Consider the following 22,631-nt stretch of genomic DNA (forward strand, 5'->3'; position numbering starts at 1 on the left):
AGTTATTGTAGAATGCTCCTACTCTCAGGAAAGCGGATTATAATTGTGGAAAGCCTATTGTATTGACAGTTGACACTAGTCTAATTGGCATAGGTTGGGCTGTGGGTCAAGATGATGCAGATGGAAATAGGTATGCTATTCGGTTTGGGGCAAAAGTCCTAAACGAGAGACAGAGGAGATATCCGCAAATCAAGAGGGAGTTATTGGGGATTGTTACGGCTCTCAAATGTGACAAGGAGTACTTTATTGGAGCTTCAGTTGTAGTAGAGACAGATTGCTTGCCATTGATTGGTATGATCACGAGTTGCTCTACTCCGGATATAGCCATGTTGAGATGGATTGCATACATCAAGTCATTAAATCCGGAATTTAAACACATAGCAGGGAAGGATAATCCAGTGGCAGATATGTTGTCTAGAGCCAGATATGATGATGAGGAGACTCTACTTGCAGAAGAGGATGATGCAGAAATTTCTGCCACTATGGTTGATCATGTTTGTCATGTCTATGATATTGTGGCTTTCATAGAAGAACTCTATATTGGAGATTGGTTGCAGATTGGTAGGTACCTTAGTACATTAAGTAAAAGAGATGAATGGATAGATGAAGAGTTCAAGAAGATCAAAAGGAAAGCTTATGGTTATTTTCTCAAGGACGGATTTCTTTGGAAGCATCCGAAGAAAAGAGGCAGATTACCTTTGCGGGTTGTCTGCGATAGAGAGACACAGTTACAAGTGATGAGGGAGTTTCATGAGAGTCCTTGGGCTGGTCATAGAGGAGTGTGGGCTACTTATGAGAAAATCAAGGAGAAATATTGGTGGAAAGGCATGTACAGAGATGTTTCTCACTTTGTTGAGACTTGTAGAGACTGCCAGATGTATTCGGTAGTGCATCATCGAGATGAGCTTCATCCGACCTATCCACTATGCATTCATTATAAGTGGGTAGTTGATTTGGTTACTATGCCCATGGATCTATGGCAGATGAGGTATATTTTTTTGGCTAGAGAGGATCTTACCAATCATGTTGAGGGCAGATCTTTGAGAATGAAGACCACTAGTGCAGTGTGTAAGTTCTTATTGGAAGAAATTTTCTGCAGGTATGGTTGTGTGAGTAAGGTCACTGCGGATCGTGGTGAATTGGATGCAAATGAAGCTAGGGAGTTTTTCTCTCAGCTAGGAATCAAGTTGGCTCTAAGTACAGCATATAATCTAGAGGGAAATGGGAAGAGTGAAAGAGGGCATCCGCCGATAGTGAAAGCATTAGCCAAAGCATGCAGAGGACGGATTGGAGTATGGCCGAGACTTCTACCATTTACTTTGTGGGCTGATCGTACGACTCATAGTGTTACCACAGGATATATGCCTGTAGAGTTGATGTATGGTCAGAAACCTGTTATGTCGACTGAGAATTGTGCTTTGACTTGGTCAGTTTTACCTTGGCAGGAGGATTTGACGAGAGAGAAGCTCTTAGCTCTTCAGATTCGACAGTTGGAGAGGAGACCTGAGGATATTCAGCTAGCTATTGACAGGTTGAAGGTTGCTAGACTAAGGAATAAGGACAGGTTTGATAGCAGGCATCGCTTGCGGCCTAGAGCAATAGAAGAGGGAGATTGGGTATTGGTCTTTCATAGCAGCCTTGAAAATCAGCATACTGCACTTCGAAAGATGGTGAAAAGATGGTTTGGGCCATACATAGTCAGACATGTTTTTGATAATGCAGCATATGAGTTGACAGAATTGGATGGGATAGTGCTTAGAGTGCCTATTGCTGGAAAAAGAATCAAGATTTTCAAGAAAAGAGATGATGAAGATTATGCATTGGAAGAATTTTCAAGAGAAGAGCAACGAGAAGAAACTCCAATGGAAGAGACAGATGATATGACAGATAATCTTGTTGATATACCGGAAATGCATAATGAAGAGATTCATCTGTTTGTGGATCTTGATGATAACGATCATGGGTAGTTGGCCCATCCGGAGGATGCGCAGGATTAGAGGGGGTGGATGTCATATTGCTGTGCATTCGAGGTGTGAAAACCACCCGAAAGTTGTGTGTGTGATTTGATACTTTGTACATACTTAGTTGTTGTGTTTACGTTTATTTTCTGTGTATGAATATAGTAGGGAGGAGTTTGGAGGCATAGTGGTGAGCATGAAGGGATGCTTTCAGTCTATGTTAGGCAGTGGTTCACTGTATCCGGGTATATGAAAAGTCCGCCACCATCACGGAATCAAACGGGGAGCCATCTCCGCCATAGCAGGCTGCAGGACAAATACCTTAGATACATTCACATCAACAAATCAAGTTGAGCAATGATTCATGGTTGGTGGCCATAGTGGTGACAAGAAATGAATGTGAATGCTTTGCCAACAAATGATATATATGGAGTGATATGATGGAGGTCATTTACAAACATAGAATGGAGAGGATCTTGCAGGATTATTTGGTAACCAAATATAGGAGAGATGATAGTCTGCACTGCAAAATCATTGAGGGGTTGTACGTTGGATCGATTGGAGCAGCTTACAATAAAGAGGAATTGCTAAGATTAGAAATGACACATCCTTACAGTTGCAAACATGAACGAGCCGCGTTATCCTTCAGATTTCGAGTACAAACAAATCAGTGTGCTTGATAGTGCAGATGTTAACATGGAGGAGCACTTTGATGAGTGCTTTGCTTTTATAGATGAAGTCAGGCAAAGTGGTGGGGCAGTCTTGGTACAAAGTTCTCAGGTTTTTTTTTTATGTGTGAGCTGCCAATGGTTGTATCAACTGGGGTGCTGGGGAAGAAAGAAAAAAGAGAACTATTTTTAAAAGAGTTTTTTTTGGGGGAAAGAAAAAGAACACTATTTTTGAAAGGGGAATGATCAAGAATAGAGGACGCAGAAGAAAACGGAGAGAGGAAGGAACGAAATGATGTTGGAAAAAGGTGACGATGGGAAGTAAACAGAGGAGGAGGACAGATCAAGTGGAAGGAATCGTGATACATAGAGAGGGAAGACGATTAAGGGAAAGAATACGCAGAAAACAGGGGATTTTTTTTAATTGGAGAGGATCTCTGCAACAAAGCTCTGGAATTTCGAAGAGGGCATCAGCAAACACGATTGCAGGAACAAGACGAAGACGCGCAATCTGACGGGTGGAAGAAAGAGGAAGGATCCGAAGTTGAAGGGATCGACCTCCAGACGAAGATGACAACCAGAAAGACAAAATTAATATAGTAACGAGTCAAAGGAAGCAGATGAAGCTTTGCAAGACAACGATAGGGGAATGGACAAAAAACATGAAGCATCGAAGGTGACTGAAGGTGATGGTGTGGAGAAATAAAGACAATGAGGCAAAGAACTAGTCGGAGGAGCATTATGCCAGGGAAAAGACGAAGCTCGGAGGAGACACAGAGAGATCTTCATCGATAATTGGTGGAGCTTGCGTCAACTGCGGAGTGCGAGAACGAAGAAGGAGATGAGGAGGATGATGAAAGGATAGACAAAGTTGCAGTGAAGAAGAAGTAGTAGAATGAGAGGGAGGAAAGGAATCTCAGAAGTCGAATCGGTGCTCAAATGCAAAGCTGAAGGTGGAGAAAACGAGGTGAAGAGGCTTCAGAGTGTTATCATCACGGCAGCCACACGTCACGTTATCTCTCCAAGTAGCATCATCGTATTATCATGACATTCTGAAATGCATTGTCTCGCTCCACTACGTCGAAGGTCTATGGTCCAATTGCTACGACTAGCCTGACGTGATCGGGTGCCATGGGGGGGGAAGCCAATGCCTATCTGGATTGATGCTAAATTATGAACCACGAATCTTTTGTAAAACTCTGGAGCTACTTGCAAACATATAGAAAACTTGACGACAGTTTGATTACAGAATTGGAATGCTATCCTATCTGAATAGGAATGCTATTTCTCTCTAAAATATCAAGAGTCTAGTCTTCTGCATACAAATTATCTTGGTGCTTCTTATACAGTACCAACCAGCAGATTTCTTTTTGAAATAGCAAGAAGGGACGTGAAGAACTTCAGTTTTTGAGTAACCAGTTTATAAATCAGACAAAAGTTCCGGTGCTAGTCCCTAAAGCAGCGCAGCACGTAACGTTTAGTTAAAATTCATGAAAGGGCTGTTTTTCACACCTCACATGGCTGGTTTTTTAATCATAAAATGGTTGTGCACAATCGTCATACACCTTGCATCAAGTATGCCACGTGATATCTCCTGGAATGCATTGCAATTAATTAATAAAGTTTGACCAACACTGAGAGGATAGGAAACCCAAGCTATAGGTTTAGACGGGTGCTTCCATTGGGGAAAGTTTTGTGAGGCAAATCAAGATCTCCTGGAATGCTGAATTATGAAAGAGTGGAGTTTGTGCGAATGTTATATGTGTTAGCGATGCATCTTGAGGCCAATCCGGGAGGTGTAGGAGAGTGGCAGTGGAGCCATGGCAATCATTCGAGAGGTGTTTCCTTATGTGTGTATTACGAGGCATTATGCCTATATGTTATGGGATCTCCCTCTGAGGAGAAGGAAAGATGAACATTGGACTATATATTGGATACAAACACAAAATCATCATAAGCATTTAGTGCAAAGTGAGTTTTAGACGCTCCTGGTGAGCGAGGCCGTGTGGTGGAGTTGTCTGTCGTATGCACGAGGTCCAACTAGTGCCATAGCCAGTGCCGACCCATCTTAGGTCTCATCATTATGCATAGACTTGCTTTGAATCATGGAGATTTGTACCACCCTACAATTGGAGATGCCTCCCTATGGAACGAAGTCATTCAAAAGCTCAAAGTGCCATATTCCTTCAATCCTCCTAGCACACAACCTCCTTCCTACTTTCCCAATAATAATCATGGCACCCTCATGCTCTTTGATCAGTCACTTGTAATCCTTTGCTTGCCAATTGACATAGGTGTTGTAGGTCACCCTCCAATGTGATTAGACCACCTACACTTCTAAGTATGTATGCACCTTTGACCAATTTGCTATGTTATTGTAGGCAGCCTAATGTATCTCCTATTCTAACAGATACCTAATAAGTCTAAATAGGAGTAAAGTTTCATCCTCTTGCCCTTGGTAGTGAGTTCTTATTATAAGTTCATGCCTGACCTACCCACTTTTTGATAGCAAAATACATCAAATCTTGGCATCAACCAATCTTGGGGCATCCTGATTAGAGGTGTATTTGGTACATTGGAAATTGTTGTAATAGTCAATTAGCAATGAGAATTGATTGTCATCCCCTTCACGGCTAGAAGATCTCAATCAGTTGCACAAAAAATATCAACATTATGTCCTCCCATATAAATCTTCTTAGACATTGTGCTCATATTTTTTATTAAGACATCCTAATACATCCTTGGAATGATCCCCTACATATGGCCATCACTGGCCTTAAAGGTCATTCTCCTATGCACACTGTAACCCCCTACTCAAAGCATCCACCTTTCTCCTTTAACATTTTCTAGAAGCCTCCCCCCATCAAAGTATGTGTTTTTGTCGTCCTCAAAAATCAATTTCCACCACCTTTCCCTCTTTTTCTCCACACATACATGGGTTTCTTTTTTTAGTCCTTAAGGGATAAGGCTCCCTTAAACCTTGTTCACTTAGTAGAACTCACAAGCTCAAACTATAAATGTAAATAATCACCCATATTTTATTTTAAACCACCCATGTGACATAGTAACACCAACATTAACAAATATACAAATCCTAATCATATAATTTTAGAAAACATATCTAATGGGGCATCACAGCAAAAATCAATAGGCACTTTGCAAGTAGTAGAATCAAATTTATCTTTGAGAACATAAGTATAAAATTTACAATAGTATTTTCCCATGGCTATAGTTACTTACATATCCCCACATTCTTTCCTTTCAAACTTACCTCTCTTGATGGAAAAAAAATCGACACTCAACCCAATACCCCTCGCATCTCTTTTTGATGGAAAAGAAACCCATGTCCTTACACTAATGCCCATAGGATGAGCTGCTTCATGACCCTATATGCATCTAGGAAAAAACATGCTTGTGTGATTTGATACACAATGTGTTCAAACACAATATGCTTTGAAGGTGATGCAACATGAGAAGGATATTCCATGCACAACAAGTAACATGTGCTCACTTAAAAGAAATGATCCATTAAGATATTGTGCCTAACTATCACTAGTGCCAATGCTCAATGGATTTGAGAATACAAGTTGGATTATTGAATATATTTATTCCATTATTGAATCTCCCCTCTCCTTGATCAAAAGAAAGCACTCTACCGCTACTCTTACATGCACTTGTGATTATCATTTGATATTGAAAGCCCCTCTCACAATCGATGGAGTCCTGCGCATTCCTCAAGTCATCTATTCACCTTATTCTCTCACCCCTGAAATTCCTAATGAGTGCTAGTATTCACAAAGTGCATGTGCAATTAGGTGAGTTATTTTATGGTGTATCTCTTACAGTGCACATGCCACTAAGGTTATTGGATATAGCTCTAGTGGGCCTCATGTTGTGCAATGCTTCAAAATGGCACAATACAGTGTGTCTTCCCGATGGCACGGTAGTAATTGAGAAGCTAGGGTATATGAAGGCCCCTTGTATTGTAAAGAAATCAATTGTGATGTTTTTCTTGGTGACCAATCCCTAGTGGATGCACTAGGGTAAGTTTAGAAAATTAAAATATTTTGGTAGCCTTATTGCTTATCTTTTCCTTTGATCAATCTCTAGTCTTGCAAAAGTTGTCTAACACAAGCATTAAATACTCACTATCTCTCCTCTCTACATTATGTCCTTCTAGCGCTTTCTTTCTTTATTTTAGATACACCTTGTGAGACCTAACTTGACCCAAACCCTTTTTCAAAGTCACATGGTTCAAAAACCAAGACCTAGGGTCATCTTTTCCCCCCCAACTAGGTTTTGGACAACATTTATGTACCAAAACTTCTTGCTTTTGTCATATGTTCCATTTAGAGTTTTTTCTCATCTTAATCAACCTATAAAACCTAGCACACATATGAAATTCCCCTTTAACCTCGATCTTATTTTCCTTCTTAGGCCCATGATACTTAGCTCACAAAAATAAGTCTAAGGCCATCTCTTCCCTCCATCTTTTCTCTTTTTATCCATTAAAATAGTATCAACACCATGCTTCTCTCCATCATATTCTTGGTATTCACAAATACCCACTTCATAATCTTGATCAAATGCATATCCATAGGCAACATTAGGAAGAATGTCACTGACATTCATAACTTCTTTCTCTTCTTCCCCAAAGCTACTTAAAGGCATTTTCAACCACTCAAACATCAAATGGAAATTTAGGGCTTCCAATGTTGGGATCTTCTATCTCATGCATTATTGGATCTCTATTAGATTCTCTCTCTAGGTCTCCACTACCTTGCGTAGTTCCTATCTCTTCTTCATCATACATTTTCAAGGAATACATCCTCATGCTCACTCAAAGCATTTTCTTTCACAACTAACTTCATACCCAAAATTCTCTCTTTGGCTCTTTTTTATTTTATCATATGCTTCTTGATTTGATTCTATTCTAGGATCATTATAACCCTAATCCTCATCTTCTTGCATATCCTCATCTCACCTTTTAGAACCATCACCAAACATACTTAAGGGATCATAAGCATCACTTAAATCCACTTCACACTTATGAGACTACATAGAAGGTCTCTCTCTACATGCATACTCATATAATCCCACCCTTTCTAACACATTAACATTTTATCTAGTCTTCTCAGGGCACCACACATCTTGCAAGGTAGACTCTAGAAACCCAACAACAACCTCATCAACATCAAACACTAGTGGGCCAACTACATGCTACACTGCTAAAGCCCCACTCACCTCACTCTCAATAAAAATACTACTATCCCAAGCACACATTTTCTAGGGTATAATCCTAGACACATTGTGTTCCATTTGAGCATGATCCCCAACTACATAACTACTAGCATCATGGCACCTCATAGCCTTAGAAGCAATAAGTGAAACTTTTTCATCTATAGCCAATTACCACCCATCATTATCTATCTCCAATTTCTTCATCTCTCTTTTACCCACTTTGATCCACTCATCAACTCTCTCATCAACTTTTCTTGATAAGAATTTACGACCAACTAGAGCCATCTTGTTCTTGGTTTTGAGTGATGATTCAAGATAAAAACCCAAAAGAATCCTCAATAGGGGCACCAAAATTGAGGTGGAATTTCTATAATGGGCACAAACACCCAACAAGACACCAAAAGAAAATATAAGTTAAAGATCCAATGTGTTTTACAATAGACCACTAGGAACTTATTCATTTTGACAGATCCTTTAGGTCAAAACCTAGCCCAATATGGAAAAACATCTTCAATGAGTCCTCTTCAATCATTAACACAAAAATTGGAACTCTTCGTATCTCATAATTTATTGTCTTTCTACTCTATTTTATCATTCTAAGATCATGGAAAATCTAAAATCCAGAAATAAATTAAAGAAGTATAACATGGTCATCTTAGCTATGCATAAAAACCCCTCATGTTCTCTAACTGTGGGTATTTTGGCTATCTTCCATCTTATACCCCAAGTTTTTTTTCCATTAAATTCTAAAAATAATTTGTCATCTTATCAATTTTAATTAGGTGCACATTTCTAGGCAAGTTTGTTTCAGTATCATTTTGTCTCTAGACTAATAATAGATCTTTTTCTTTTTTCCTGTGCCATCAACTCCTTATAGGTCAACTCTCTCTATTTCACTCTCTCTTTCTCTTTTTTTTATCTTCACAATGATTCTTTTAAATATATTTTCTTTGACATTACTACTCAAATTCTTGAAAATACTATACTATTAGCAAAGCCTAATACACATATACCTTTACAAAGTATGCTTCTTAACTTAGATAGAGAGTGACGAGGTTGAAGTTTGTTTTTTTTTTTTCAATTGTACTTGTAAACCTTAATCATCCAAAACTCTTAAGCTTGTAATGGTGAGTAGTAGCCAGAAAATTAAAATTAAATAAAATGTAAAATCTGAACGACAAACTGCCAGAACTATCTTTAGGAATAAAACTATCATGAAGTCAAAACTTAGGTTGCACTTTCATATACGAACCTTGAAAGAAATTGTAACTTTGAAATCTAAAATGATTTACTTTATGGTAATAGATGGGTATCTGTCCCAAAAGAAAGTAGTTGCCTAATCAAACTATACCCTCCTCCAAACCAGCTACCACTCTATCATGCTAGGATGCACAATTTGCTATCTTATTGCAACTTGAAGACTACAACGTATGAAGCTTTGCATGTACACATTTGGTAATTTCTTCATGAAGTAGCCCACCCTTATGAAGATTATAGCATGAGAAATAGATCCTTGATCATCTACACTACTCTATAGCTTAGTCCATGGCCATCTCCTATAGTTGGTGCTCTGCCCTTAGTGGCTTCCCATCAGCTGCCTTAATGAAACTGGTCACCCCTCCCAATGGGTTAGGATAGACCTCAAGTGGCCATTCTTGTTTATTAGTGGAGTTGTGACTTCCATTGGGTCCCAATTTACTTTTGGCATGGCCTATGACCTACATTTGTAAATATATTGATAGAAAAAATGTCGCTATTGTGATGAACATTTGAATAATAGCTATTACATTAAATTATTTTGGTTTGCTAAATGTATAATTGGGAGTGGATTAGTGGCAAAGAAATGTCACTCGATAGACAATGTCACAAGCTCAAATCTCTTTTTATGTTCAGCTTTTGAATCCAATTATTGATGACCATAGATAATCAAGGTTTGAAACATAAATTCAAACAGAATATTTATATTTTCAAAAAAATCTAAAATATAATATCAAAAGGAGGATTTATGCTCTAAATAAAATTTTATTCTAAATACCTTGAGAGGAACAGAAAAGCTAGTTATAAGAGGAACATAAATGCTAGTCATCAATCTTTCACCTTCTAATTCACAACAATGAGAGAATGTTTCAAAATAAATCAAAAAAACAATGAAATAAAAAAATTCAAAAAAAAGATAGAAATTTTTATGTTTCTATGATCTTATAAATATAAAAATATAAAGAATAAGAAACTACTATAGCCACGGGATTCAATCTCATGATCAAATTCATCTAACATATCCCTGAGTGACCAATGTGCTACTCAATAGTGTTACGAATGAAATAGTGATCATTTCTAATCTACTACTTAAGCTTCTACCAATTCATACAACCTATCTGACAAAATTAACTTGTTGATGCCATGTCAAAACTATAGATGGACCCTTCCTATGCTCCAAATTTAGTAAATGACAAGAATGGCTACTTGAGATCTATTATTAACCCTTAGAAGACCAAGACAAAAAATCCAAAAATCGAAAGCGGAAGACAGTCTTGAGGCACAAGGAAGACGAGAACAAAGGCACACTAAGGAAAATTTGAAGACATAAAGCATAGGAAAAAAATCTGAATGTCAAAGAGGGAGATGCACAAGAATAAGTGCACCTTAATATTTTTGCAAATAAAGCACCAGGTGCATTGTCATTTATTTTGTAAAAGAGCACTAGGATCTCTCCTATGCAAGTTGTAAAGAATAAGAGTCACGGGATAAGGCCATGCTAATATGAAAGGAAGAGGAAAAAGAGTGAAAGAATGGACAAAGGCCAGTAGACCAAAAAGGGGATGGCCACCCAAGGAGGAGGTAGGGCATATATAAAAGTCAAAAAGGGAACGAAAAAGCTCATTCTTGGTGTGTGGCCAAACTTGCTCTCTTCTTATTTCTTGCTTCTTACTTCATTCTTTTGTATGAGAGAGAGAGAGAGAGAGAGAGAGAGAGAGAGAGAGAGAGAGAGAGAGAGAGAGAGAGAGAGAGAGAGAGAGAGAGAGAGAGAGAGAGAGAGAGAGAGAGAGAGAGAGAGAGAGAGAGAGAGAGAGAGAGAGAGAGAGTGTGTGTGTGTGTGTGAGGAGAGTGAGGGACCGTGGAGAAGCTCTTCTTCTCCTCTCTTCATCTTCTCCTTCTTCTTCTTGTTTCACATGCACGTGGCTATGGAGCTTGAATCTTGGAGCTTGGAGATGGAGTTTGATTTAAAGAGTATCTTGGATCATGGAGCTATCAATGGATTCATGGGAGGAGGCAACTCAATTAGATTCAAAGATAAGCTCACTACACTTGTGTGTGCGAGAGAATACACATGGATATGTGAGAGGTAGCCACAGCTCTTGGCTAGAAATGCTTGAAGAAATAAGAGGTCCATGGATCTTGGTGGTGTGCTCATGAGAGCAATGACATTTTGGTTTCATTGGCGCAAGACCAACAGATTGAAGCTTGACTACTTGTGTGTTCTAAATCAAGCAACAAAGTAGGAGTTCATATGTGAAATGGTGCTTGGTTTAGGTAGAAAGTGATAGAGTCGGTCTCCTTTTCTCGATAATTTAGGTGTTGGAAGATTTAGGAGCATTAGTTAGATTAGTGGTATGTATGTGGCTTTACATTAGTAGGATGCATTAATGGTTGGAAAATAAGAGAAAAGAAGGAAAAGATAAGTCTATGTAACAACCAGGAAAATTGATAGCAGAGAAAGAAAAAAATTGAATGCTTGGGAAGGAAAATAAATAGTAAGGGAAGAAAGAGAAAAAAAAAGATAAGAAAGGGGAAAGAGAGAGCTCATTTGGACACTAAGAGATTGAGAGAGAGAGAGAGAGCGATTGAGAGAAGAGAGAGAGCCACATGCCAAAAGGATAGTAGCAGTAGCAAGCCATGGTGTCATTGCATTCATGTGTTTTAGATATGCTCTGAGTCTTCCTTGATGTTTATTGAATGAAGTCAGAATCGTGGGTGTAGCAATTAAGTGGTGTATGTAATTGTTTCAATCAATTTTGTGTCATTCGATGTGTTTTGCTTGCCACTCAGATAATGTCCCTAGGACTCGAATGGCCAATCCTCACCAAACTTGGATGTCTGACTAAATTTAGTCCCACTCACTCAGATACTCAAACTCGAACAAGTCCACTCAAACATCACACTCGGCCAAGTCCACTTGGACACTCAAACTTAAACAAGTCCACTCAGACACTCAACTCCTCAGAAAATAGACTCAAATACTTAGATGGGAAGCCCTCATCTGAGTCACAGTCTAACCACTCGAATGGTTGTAGAGCCCATTCAGACAACCAAGTCTGGGACTTGAACAAGCAAACGTGCTACTCAAATGGGTTGTCCAAAACACACTTTTTTGACAATTTTGACCACTCTAGGACTTTCTAAGACCAACATCTAGCTTCCTGATAGTCTAGGTTGGAACTCAAACATGTATATGAGACCATAGAATTGATTGTCACTAGAAATTTAACCAAACAATCCATGAGTGATTGAAATTACCAACCATTGGCCGCTTGCCCTTGGTAGAGACCCAATTTGACTGCTTGGGCTGATCACCCCCATTAGACCACCTCTCAAAAGCCATGAGGGACCCAAAACCAACTATTAGGAGTGATCATGGTTCATGCAAAAGAGCTACAACTGTATGAAACTAATTGGTAAAAGTGTAGATGTGATTGATTTCATCAAAGAGTGCACCTTGGATCTTAGACACTGACATGCATGTGAAAATTAAAAAGCCTGATTTTGCATAACTCACATCGAGTTGCACTACTGAAGGATGTAAGTGTGTACACTTGCAAGATTGATTGGATTAACAAGGAACACACTAAAAGGGATTAAACTAAGAAACAAACCCAACCGCACAAAGGGATGTGCTAGCAAGAGTCTTTGAGGAGGCTATATGAGTGGATTACTAGCTCAGAGAGAGAAGCTCTAGGGCTACCCAGTAAGAGAACATGTTTAGAAATGGTGAGAGAACCACAACATTTAGTAAATGATCAACCCCTAGTGAGCAAGTTAAAGGAAATAATGTCAACTAGACCCAAACGATATTTGATCTAAAGTTAGAGTTGACCAAACCACAAGAGTTATTGCAAAGGCTAGTGCAACCTCATGTGCAGTGTGTGCACTCTAGAGGGGTCCCAATCCTAGGTCCTAGCTTGTGCCAACTACGGAATATTCAAGCATGATGCTATGCACTATCGATCGCCAAGACGGTTGCCATACCAACAATCCTATACTTAGCCATAGTACCTAGGAGTTAGGCAACCTAAGTTTGGAAGAGGATCCCCTTTGTTTGTACCCGCACCTGATGATTCAAAGCCAACCGCTCTAAGAAGCACTACAAGATATAGACCTTATAGCGACGTTTAAAGCGACGAAAATACAAACAACAAAATTTGCCCCCGTCGTCGGAAAAAGCGTCGTTATTGACGACGCCATGGTATCGTCGCTATTTGCGTCGCTATTTGCGTCGCTATATGCGTCGCTATTTGCGTCGCTATATGCGTCGCAAATTTGCGTCGCTATATGCGTCGCTATTTGCGTCGCTATATGCGTCGCAAATGCGACGCATATAGCGACGCAAATAGCGACGCATATAGCGACGGTTGCAGAGAATTTGCGACGCTGATAGCGACGACAATAGCGACGCCTGCAGTAAATTTGCGACGCAAATAGCGACGGTAACAGAGGAAAAAAAAATTTTGTGGCAGGGCAGCAAGCTGCCCTGCCACATATAGCACTGTGTGCTGTATGAGAGCCATACAAAATAGTTTCTGCACTGCTGCATACAAAGCGTTTGCAAACAAAAAGAATCTATACTGAAATCATAAAACTGATAGATGAAATAAATACATGATATCGCATAAAATGCGATTGGTACAATCATAAAACAATATCACTAATACATAGAAAATGTCTACATAGATCGGGTGACTAAAAACTAAAGGTATGTGAGCGCTAAGGATCCGAGGGCGAGCTACAAATCGTCGTCCCCCGAAAGCTCGTCCCTCTGCAAAGGAGCATCAAACGGATTCTGCAGAAAAAGAAACAACATATCAATCCACCATACAATAATGCATTCAAATATCTCATGGTAACTACGGACATGAAAGATGAGAGACTTACTAGGCCGCCGCGTCTGTACAATCGGTCGATCAATGATCTGAGACCGTGCCTCTCTGCATATTGAGTCTCAAGGCCTTGCGGATCACGATTTGTAATGGAGTGCTGCAAAGAAAACAAAATGCTAACTGTTAGAAATATGATTGTCAGTACAAATAATATCTCAAAAAAACAAATAAGCAAAACAAAAGAGAAACTTACAAAGTCCTCCAAATATGTCCTGTGGCCGCCACTCCCAAGATGATGTACCGATCCGGCCTCGATTCGTGCCCTCGCCGCCTCCCGCTGCTGACTCCAACGTCCTGGCGAATTTGTAGCCTCCTCCCTCAGTCGGCGCCAGTCCTCTGCATCTAACCACTCGGGCTTTGGAGCCCCACTCTTGATTGCCTTGCGTGCGTCGGATCGTCTATGTGACATGTATGCACGCATGCAATCCATCATCCAGCCCGTAGAGAATCTATCCACTGCGGCTGGCACCGGGAACTCCTCATGCAAGGATGCTACTATGTACTCCTTGCTCCCCTCCGGTATGTTCCTCCAATGATCCAGGACGTTGTGCCGAAAAACTTGTTGGCACAACTCCCTCATGCGAGCTATCACCCTCCTCCCCTCATCATTCATGATGATAGCTCCTGACCTGCCATCCACTAGGTATCCATAATCCCTAGGAGTGTGCCTCGTATGGGCCCTCTCCCATCTCCGTCCACGCTCCTGGGCATATCCAGGAGACCCCTGAACATCCGGTGTACCGACGGGGGTACCCTCTCCCGGAGTGCCACTGAAAGGGGTGCCACCAGAGGGGGTGCCACCAAAAGGAGTGCCACCAGAGGGGGTGCCCCCAAAAGGAGTGCCACCAAAAGGCGTGACATCTGGTCCATTCTTTTTTCTACCCCATTTCCAACCACCACATCTCCAGTCAGCCTGTCATCGTCCTTGAGCGTCCATAGCATTTCATTGTCTGGTTCCACCGTTGGTAGCCATTGTGAGATATGCACTAATGCCTCTGACACCAACCAACCCTCCGCCATGCTACCTTCCGGACGAGCTCGTTGTCGCACAAAGCCTTTCAGGGTTTTCATGAAGCGCTCCAGGAAGAACATCCATCGCGTATGGACAGGTCCGGCAATCTCCACTTCGTCCACAAGATGCACAAGAAGGTGAACTTGTATCGTGAGCATGCTAGTGGGCAGGTATTTCTCAAAGAGACAGACCGTCTCAACTGCTCCCCGCCTTGCGGATTCAATAGAGGACGTCTTAATCTCTTTCTGTGAGATCCATTGCACCAAAGTCGACAGCTTGTAAATGGCCCCACGAATTTCTGGAGTTAGGCATCCCGCGATCGCGATCGGTAGGACAAACTGCCACAAATGAGAAAGCATTAAGAATAATGGTCACTTTTCAAATTTCAAAATGTCCACGCTTATTAAAATCCATTCTGTTCACAAACCTGACATATCTTATGCCAATCATGGGATTTTAGCCCAGACATTTGGTCATCTTTAGAAAATGCGGACCTGAGAGAACGCATCATACCCGTCGGAGTGCGGATAGACTTGATTACTTGCTTCACAATGCGCTCTTCTTTGGTAGACAAAACCCAGGGAGCGCGAGGAAGCTGCACTCCCCCTTCAGCACTCGACTGCGGCCAAAGCGCCTCCATCTTACCTACCTCCTTTAAATCCATTCGTGACCCTATAGTGTCTCTCTTTCCTGTGATGTGGTCCCATAGCAAGCTGCCCACATTTTTGAAAATATGCATGGGATCCAACAAGTGGTTGACCTGTAAGTGGGTCCAATATGGCAACTCGTAGAAAACTGAGAACCGTCGCATTCCATTTGGATGTGATTCCGGGTTTACCATTTTCAGCTCGTACCAGCTTGCAGCGTTCATACGTGCTGGAGGTCGTCCAAGAAAACCTTCCCTGAGTTCATGATCCTCCGGCAAGAAAGTGGCGTGTCCTTGATATACCATCTTCTTCATGGTTCGTGACCTTCGGGCGTCTAACTGTGGCCCACACAATGGACATGCATGATAACCTGAGGTAACGAGACCTGCAAGGCGATCCACGACCTAGTGAATACTTGATTGAATGAAATAAAATATAGATATTACCGGCGTGAACAAATGTCTGCTCACCTGAGCACTCTCCCAATCCCGGAAAGTCATGCATCGTCCACATGAGAATGGCTCGAATGTTGGCTGACCGTCGACCATCGCGCCTGCTCATATCTTGCACCGTGACCCCCTCCTCCCACAAAATCTTAAGCTCATCGACTAATGGACGAAGATACACGTCCATATTTTTTACTTTGTAGCGGCCCGGGACGAGCAAGCTAAGGATGAGATGTCCTTTCTTCGTAGAAAGCCATGGAGGAATGTTGTAGTTGACAAGCACTATAGGCCACACACTGTAAGAAGTCGAGCGCAGACCGAATGGGTTCACACCATCCATGGCGAGACCGAGCCGAAGATTCCTTGGCTCTCGCGCAAAGCCTGGGAAGGTAGAGTCAATGTGGCTCCATGCGCGCGAATCTGCTGATATTCGTTGCACTCCATCCGTAGACCTATTCTGCACATGCCACGTTGTCAAGCTTGCCATGGCAGACGTGCGAAACATGTGGTTTATGCGGGGGATGAGCGGAAAGTGTCTGAGGACTTTTTGAGGGATGGTCTGCCCTTGCAAGTCCTGTCGATACCTGTGAGCACCACACTTTGGACATGTCTCCATAGTCTCGTATTCATCTCGAAACAATATGCAGTCGTTGATACATGCATGGATGTTATTGTAGTCCATGCCAAGCTTCCGTAAAACATGTCGTGCATCATCACGAGACTCAGGCATGGTGTTTGCAGGTGGCAATATATGATATTTCAATAACCTGAAAACATCATAAAACACCTTGAAAAATCCATCCATATTTACAATAATACTGTTTAAAAAAAAAACAATGAAGTCTGTATGCAAGGTACCTGAATAACTCAGTCACACTCGTATCGCTCCAACCGTATTTCGCTTGCACACTTAAGAGTGCAAGCAATGTCTTCAACCGAGATACTCGGCACCCATCATATAATGGTATGGATGCTTCCTCTCTAAGCGGGTCAGATGTCTCAACATCCATGGGAATCAATGCATCGATCATTGCCTCCATCTCAGGCTCCAAGATTGTAGGCAAGTCGGGAAGGTTGTCTGTCTCCTCTGGCATTGACGATATAGATGGGCCTTGCGAGTGGTCTATTGGCTCCTGCCATCCATCCATCTCACGTCCACGAACTCTTCTAATTGGCCGCAAAGGGTGCTCTCCCCCTTGGGTCGAGACATCACCCCCCTGGACACAAAATTTTCCAACAAGACCCAATCTTATTGTGTATGGTTTTCAATTAGCTTGAGAGTACAATGCATGAAAAATGCTAACTTGAAAATACCGTTTGCTGAAAATCTGCAATCGCCTGATCAATAATCTCAGGTTGAAACTCGCCAAATCGTCGTACGTGTTCTATAGACAATCGACGTTTTCGTCTAATTGCCAACTTGCATTGAGAGCAAGGACATGGGACACGCTGATTAAGATACGACTCGCGGTCTTGAACAATAGGACCTTCTTCGTTTGCCATCTTATCTACATTACAGCAAACGAGGCTTAAATGGATAGCTTTTTGGAGATGTACGTCAACTTGCAAGTTGACCATAAACCTTGCATTGTATATAGTAGTCGAGAGATTTTCCGATGTTATATCTCGGCCTTGTATCATGCTCAACGATTTGTTTGTCCCGGTAGATAATTTTTTGTTATATCTCGGCTTTGAGTATAAGTAATCCATTTTAAAATTAATGCGCGCCATCTATGAAATTTTACAACTATAGTAATAAAATTTATTTCAATCAATTCTACTCATAGTCATAAGACCTGAGAGAAATTATCCTATACTCAATTTAAGGGATCTCCACTTCTATAACAATAATTTTGGGTTAATTTTGATGAAGTACGTGGCCGTATGCAAAGCACATTGCATACCATTATCGATACGTATATTATCTTAAATTTCATTCCCTTCCCTCTCCCTCTCCCTCTCCCTCACCCTCTCCCTCTCTTTCTCTCACCCTCTCCCTCACCCTCTCGTTCTCTTTCTCTCCCTCTCTCATTTCCTCCCTCCTCCTCCCTCTCCCTCTCCCTCCCTCTTTCTCCCTCTTTCTCCCTCTCCCTCTCCCTCGCTCCCTCGCTCCCTCTCCCTCCCCCTCCCTCTTTCTCTCCCTCTCTCATTTCCTTCCCCTCCCCCTCCCTCTCCCTCTCCCTCTCCCTCTCTTTTTCTCCCTCTCCCTCTCTATCTCTCTTTCTCTCTCATTTCCTAAACAAGCAAAAAATAAAGTGATTTAAACATCCTCCAAGCAAAAGGGAGAGGGAGAGATACAATGCACTCTCCCTCTCTTTCTCTTTCTATCCCTCTCTCATTTCCTTCCCCTTCCTATCCCTCTCACTCTCTTTCTCTCTCATTTCCTCTCCTAAACAAGAAAAAAATAAAGTGATTCAAACATTAAACAAGCAAAAGGGAGAGGGAGGGAGAGAGAGAATGCACTCTCCCTCCTTCTCCCTCTCTTTTTCTTTCTCTCCCTCTCCTATTTCCTCCCCCTCCCTCTCCCTCTCCCTCTATTTCTCTTTCTCTTTCTTTCCCTTTCCCTCTCCCTCTCCCTCTCTTTCTCTCTTACTCTCTCGTTTCCTCTCCTAAACAAGCAAAGAAGAAAGTAATTTAAACATTAAACAAGCAAAAGGGAGAGAGAGAGAGAGAGAATGCACTCTCACTCTCTTTCTCTCCCTCTCCCTCTCTTTCTCTCCCTCTCTCTCCCTCTCCCTCTCCTTCTCTTTCTTTTCCTCTCCTAAATAAACAAAAGAGAACGATTTAAACCTTCAACAAGTAAAAGAAAGAGAGAGGGAGACTCACCAATGAGATATGGCGAGCGTGGGCGGCTTCTCTTTGCAACGAGGGCTCCTCCTCTCCTTCGCGAACAACGACGGTGGCGGTGGCGGCGGCGGCGGCAACAAGTCTCTTCCTCCTCTTCTTTCACAAAGCCTTGGCTCTCTCCCTCGCTCTCGCTCTCAAAAGGCGAAGAAAACAAAATGAAAACGGCGCTCTGGTTTCGGCCGCGCTTTTTTTTCCCTGCGGCGTCGCTATATGCGTCGCTATATGCGTCGCTATTTGCGTCGCTATTTGCGTCGCAAATGCGACGCAAATAGCGACGCGTATAGCGACGCATATAGCGACGCCAATAGCGACGCCGATAAACGCCGTCGCTAATCGGCGTCGCTATTGCCCCAGTCCCTTGTAGTGAAGGATCGACATCAACCCAATAGGAATCCCTAGACCACCAGGACTTTTTAGTGACTCATCCATCAAGTGCGATGCTCTAATGCACTTTGTAGAAGAACCACTAGAGGAAGACTAATACATGAATTCTTATGTCTCTTATGATGAGAAGGGTAATCCCATAATAATGGACTTTAGGCATGTGCTAGTCATCGCTTTAGACAGAGGGAGAGGTAGAGGCCTAGGAGGAGGTCAAAATCATGAGCCCATAGCTTGTTGGAAGTGTAGCCATCCAAGTCATATCTCACCTCGATGCCCTAAAAAGGAGCAACTAAATAGAGACAAAGCCAACTTGAGGTGTCCTGAATGTTGTCCTCAACAGGGTAGTGATAGTAAATGACCCATAACTTTGGACAGAAATGTCAAAATGATGCATATGATATATAGAAATGAATTATACTTCATAAGATATCCATGCATATCATTAAAATCCAATTTTGATGTCGATAGGTCAATTATTTTCATGACAAAAAATTATAACAGCAAGCTATCCATTGTGCAATGAAGTATACTTCATAAGATATCCATGCATATCATTAAAATCCAATTTTGATGTCGATAGATCAATTATTTTCATGACAAAAAATTATAACAACAAGCTATCCATTGTGCAATGAACTAATTATCTTCTTGAAGAAGCCATGGAAACTGATTTGAATATGAAGCATGTTGCCAAGATGATTCTTCCATAGGCAATCCCTTCAACTTGACAAGATTGTAACATGCCCGCCTATCAACTGTCCAAGCATGTTTTTAGTAGTCCATCGAGAGAGGAATCTAAGTGATGCCACCAGACACTCCCATGGAATGTTACGAGGTTTGACACCTAGGGTTTCCCAATTCCACGCCTCACAACTGAATGTTTGTGGCCGAACCCACTAGGATCGACCTAAAATATGGGTTTCTTGTGGTCAACATCTCTTGACAACATTCTAGCGTCGAGGTCCTCGACATCATACTTGACGCAGGGATACCCAAGTCAAAACCCTAAACCCTAAACCCGGCACTCCCATGGAATGTTACAGGGTTCGACACCTAGGGTTTCTCGAGTCTGCGCCTCGCAATAGAACATCGGACCCACGACTTGAAATCTAGATTCTTGGTGGTCAAGATCTCTTGACAACATTCTAGTGTCGGGTCTTGGACATCCTACTTTACATAGGAATACCCAAGACGAAGAAGATCCTTGCTACACTTGGTTCAAAGAGAATGGCAAACGAGAGGGATGCACCCCTCAACCTCTCTGCCCATAGGCCATAGTCCCATTCGGGTCCCCTAAAATGACATGAATCACGTTAGAACATAACAATACCTAAAGGTCGTATGACTGTAGAACCTTGTGAGAAGCCTCCCAATTCTCTGGGACCACCCTTCCGTAGGATAGACCCATCAGGGGTTCTACCCACCCGCTTCACGCAATAAGTGTTTTTTAATTTTCTAATTAGATCCTACTACATTTATATGTGACATTTAAAAATAAATTTCTTAATTAAACCTTTTATGAAAAAAGTTTCATTTGTGTAACTTATGGCATTGACACAAAAATAGTTCAGACAAGTTCCTCAGAAGTAAACTTTCTATTAGCACCTTAACTAAGGTACAAGTCTTATCTAAAAAGGACAATTCCCACAATCCGTGAGGATGCATCTTATTTCCTCCAAGTTTTTTCCCTTGCACCAATAACACGGCCGCAAGAAAACATCTCGAGTCATGTAGATAATTTGAGTAGGACCCGGAGGTAGGGAATTTATAGCCAGACCCCCCCGGTATACAAGCGTCCTCCTACGTTCAAACTAACACACGAAGAGACCTCTCTTGGTGGGTTCGGTCCATGTTCCTATCACAGTTATTTAGAATCCCCTTGGATAGCATTGGCAGCCACCTGGGGGTGGTTTGGTGCACCCTCCATGTATTCAACCTGATTCATTAGTCCAATTTCTTTTGTGAGTTTAGGGTCACGCAATCCTTTCATAGACCGTGTTCCTAAATTTACAAGCAAAAACAATAGTGAAGACAAGTTCTCAAGACATCTGCTAAGGTGGAGTTCCCATCTTTGAGGGCTTAGCGTTCACCCTTCTTGGGTTTTTCTTGCCTTGGCGACAGTTGCCATGACCTTTTGAGTGATAGAGAATACCCTTGTTCCGACCTCATTCCTATGTGATAGGAGCAATAAATTATGCTATTTGGTTTGTATCCATTAGTCTTCGAATGGATGCTGCCCAAATTTGCTAGCCTTTAGTCTAGGGTTCTTGTCTTGGGGATACAACACTCGAGTTTTCTTGTATTGACATCAAGTTGTATCGTGGTTAAAGATGAATGCATAGCCCTCTCCTAGGAGTGACTGTTACCCCTGCGCATAGCCTCATCATAAGTGAAAGGCTCTCCTGCATCTGTAACCAATACATAATGCATCGAGGGCTGAAATCTATCTAGTGGACGTATGACTCTAGTAGACCGTCTCACGGCAAGCTCTGCTACCTACCCAGTTGCATGTCCAACACCTTGACCATGAGCATCTACTGTAGTTGTAGGTTGTCCAACTGGCTGTGTGGGAGCTCTCGGCTCCTCTTGAAATATGACCCTGCGGATCTCAACAACTCTCTCAGGCTGCCTATGCATCTTGTCTTCATGGAAGACTACATCATGACTGCGGATGACTTTCCACGCCTGCGGACAGAGATGGTAACCCATCTCGCCTGCATCCCCATAACCAAGGAAAATACATTTGACACTCTTGGGATCCAGCTTACTTCTCTTGTCCTTGGATACATGGAAAAATGCCTCACATACAAAGACACGGAGATGCACATAAGAGGGAGGTTTTCCAGTCCATACCTCCTCTTCAACCTGGAAATCCAAACCAATAGATGGTGATCTGTTTATGACATGCACAGCCGTACTAACTGCCTCAGCCCAAAAGCTATGTGGTAGGCCTGCATGACTAAGCATATTGCGTATACGATCCTGGATGGTTCTATTCATCCGCTCAGCCAAACCATTCTGGGGGGGTGTAGGGGGCAGTCAACTGACGCTTAATACCCCTCTCATCACATAACTGATCAAAAGCACGTGAGACATACTCACCCCCATTATTTGTCCTTAGGCATTTTAGCCTATACCCTGACTGGTTCTCAACCAATGCAAGCCATATCTGAAACATGGCCAAGACATCGGATTTTAGCTTAATGAAATAAGCCCAAACTTTTCGTGAAAAATCATCTATGAACGTAACAAAATACTTTGCACCACCCATAGACT

Source organism: Lygodium microphyllum, chromosome 11, assembly GCF_053477565.2.
Source record: "Lygodium microphyllum isolate KBCC chromosome 11, Lygodium_microphyllum_v1.1.10, whole genome shotgun sequence".
Classification (NCBI taxonomy): Eukaryota; Viridiplantae; Streptophyta; class Polypodiopsida; order Schizaeales; family Lygodiaceae; genus Lygodium; species Lygodium microphyllum.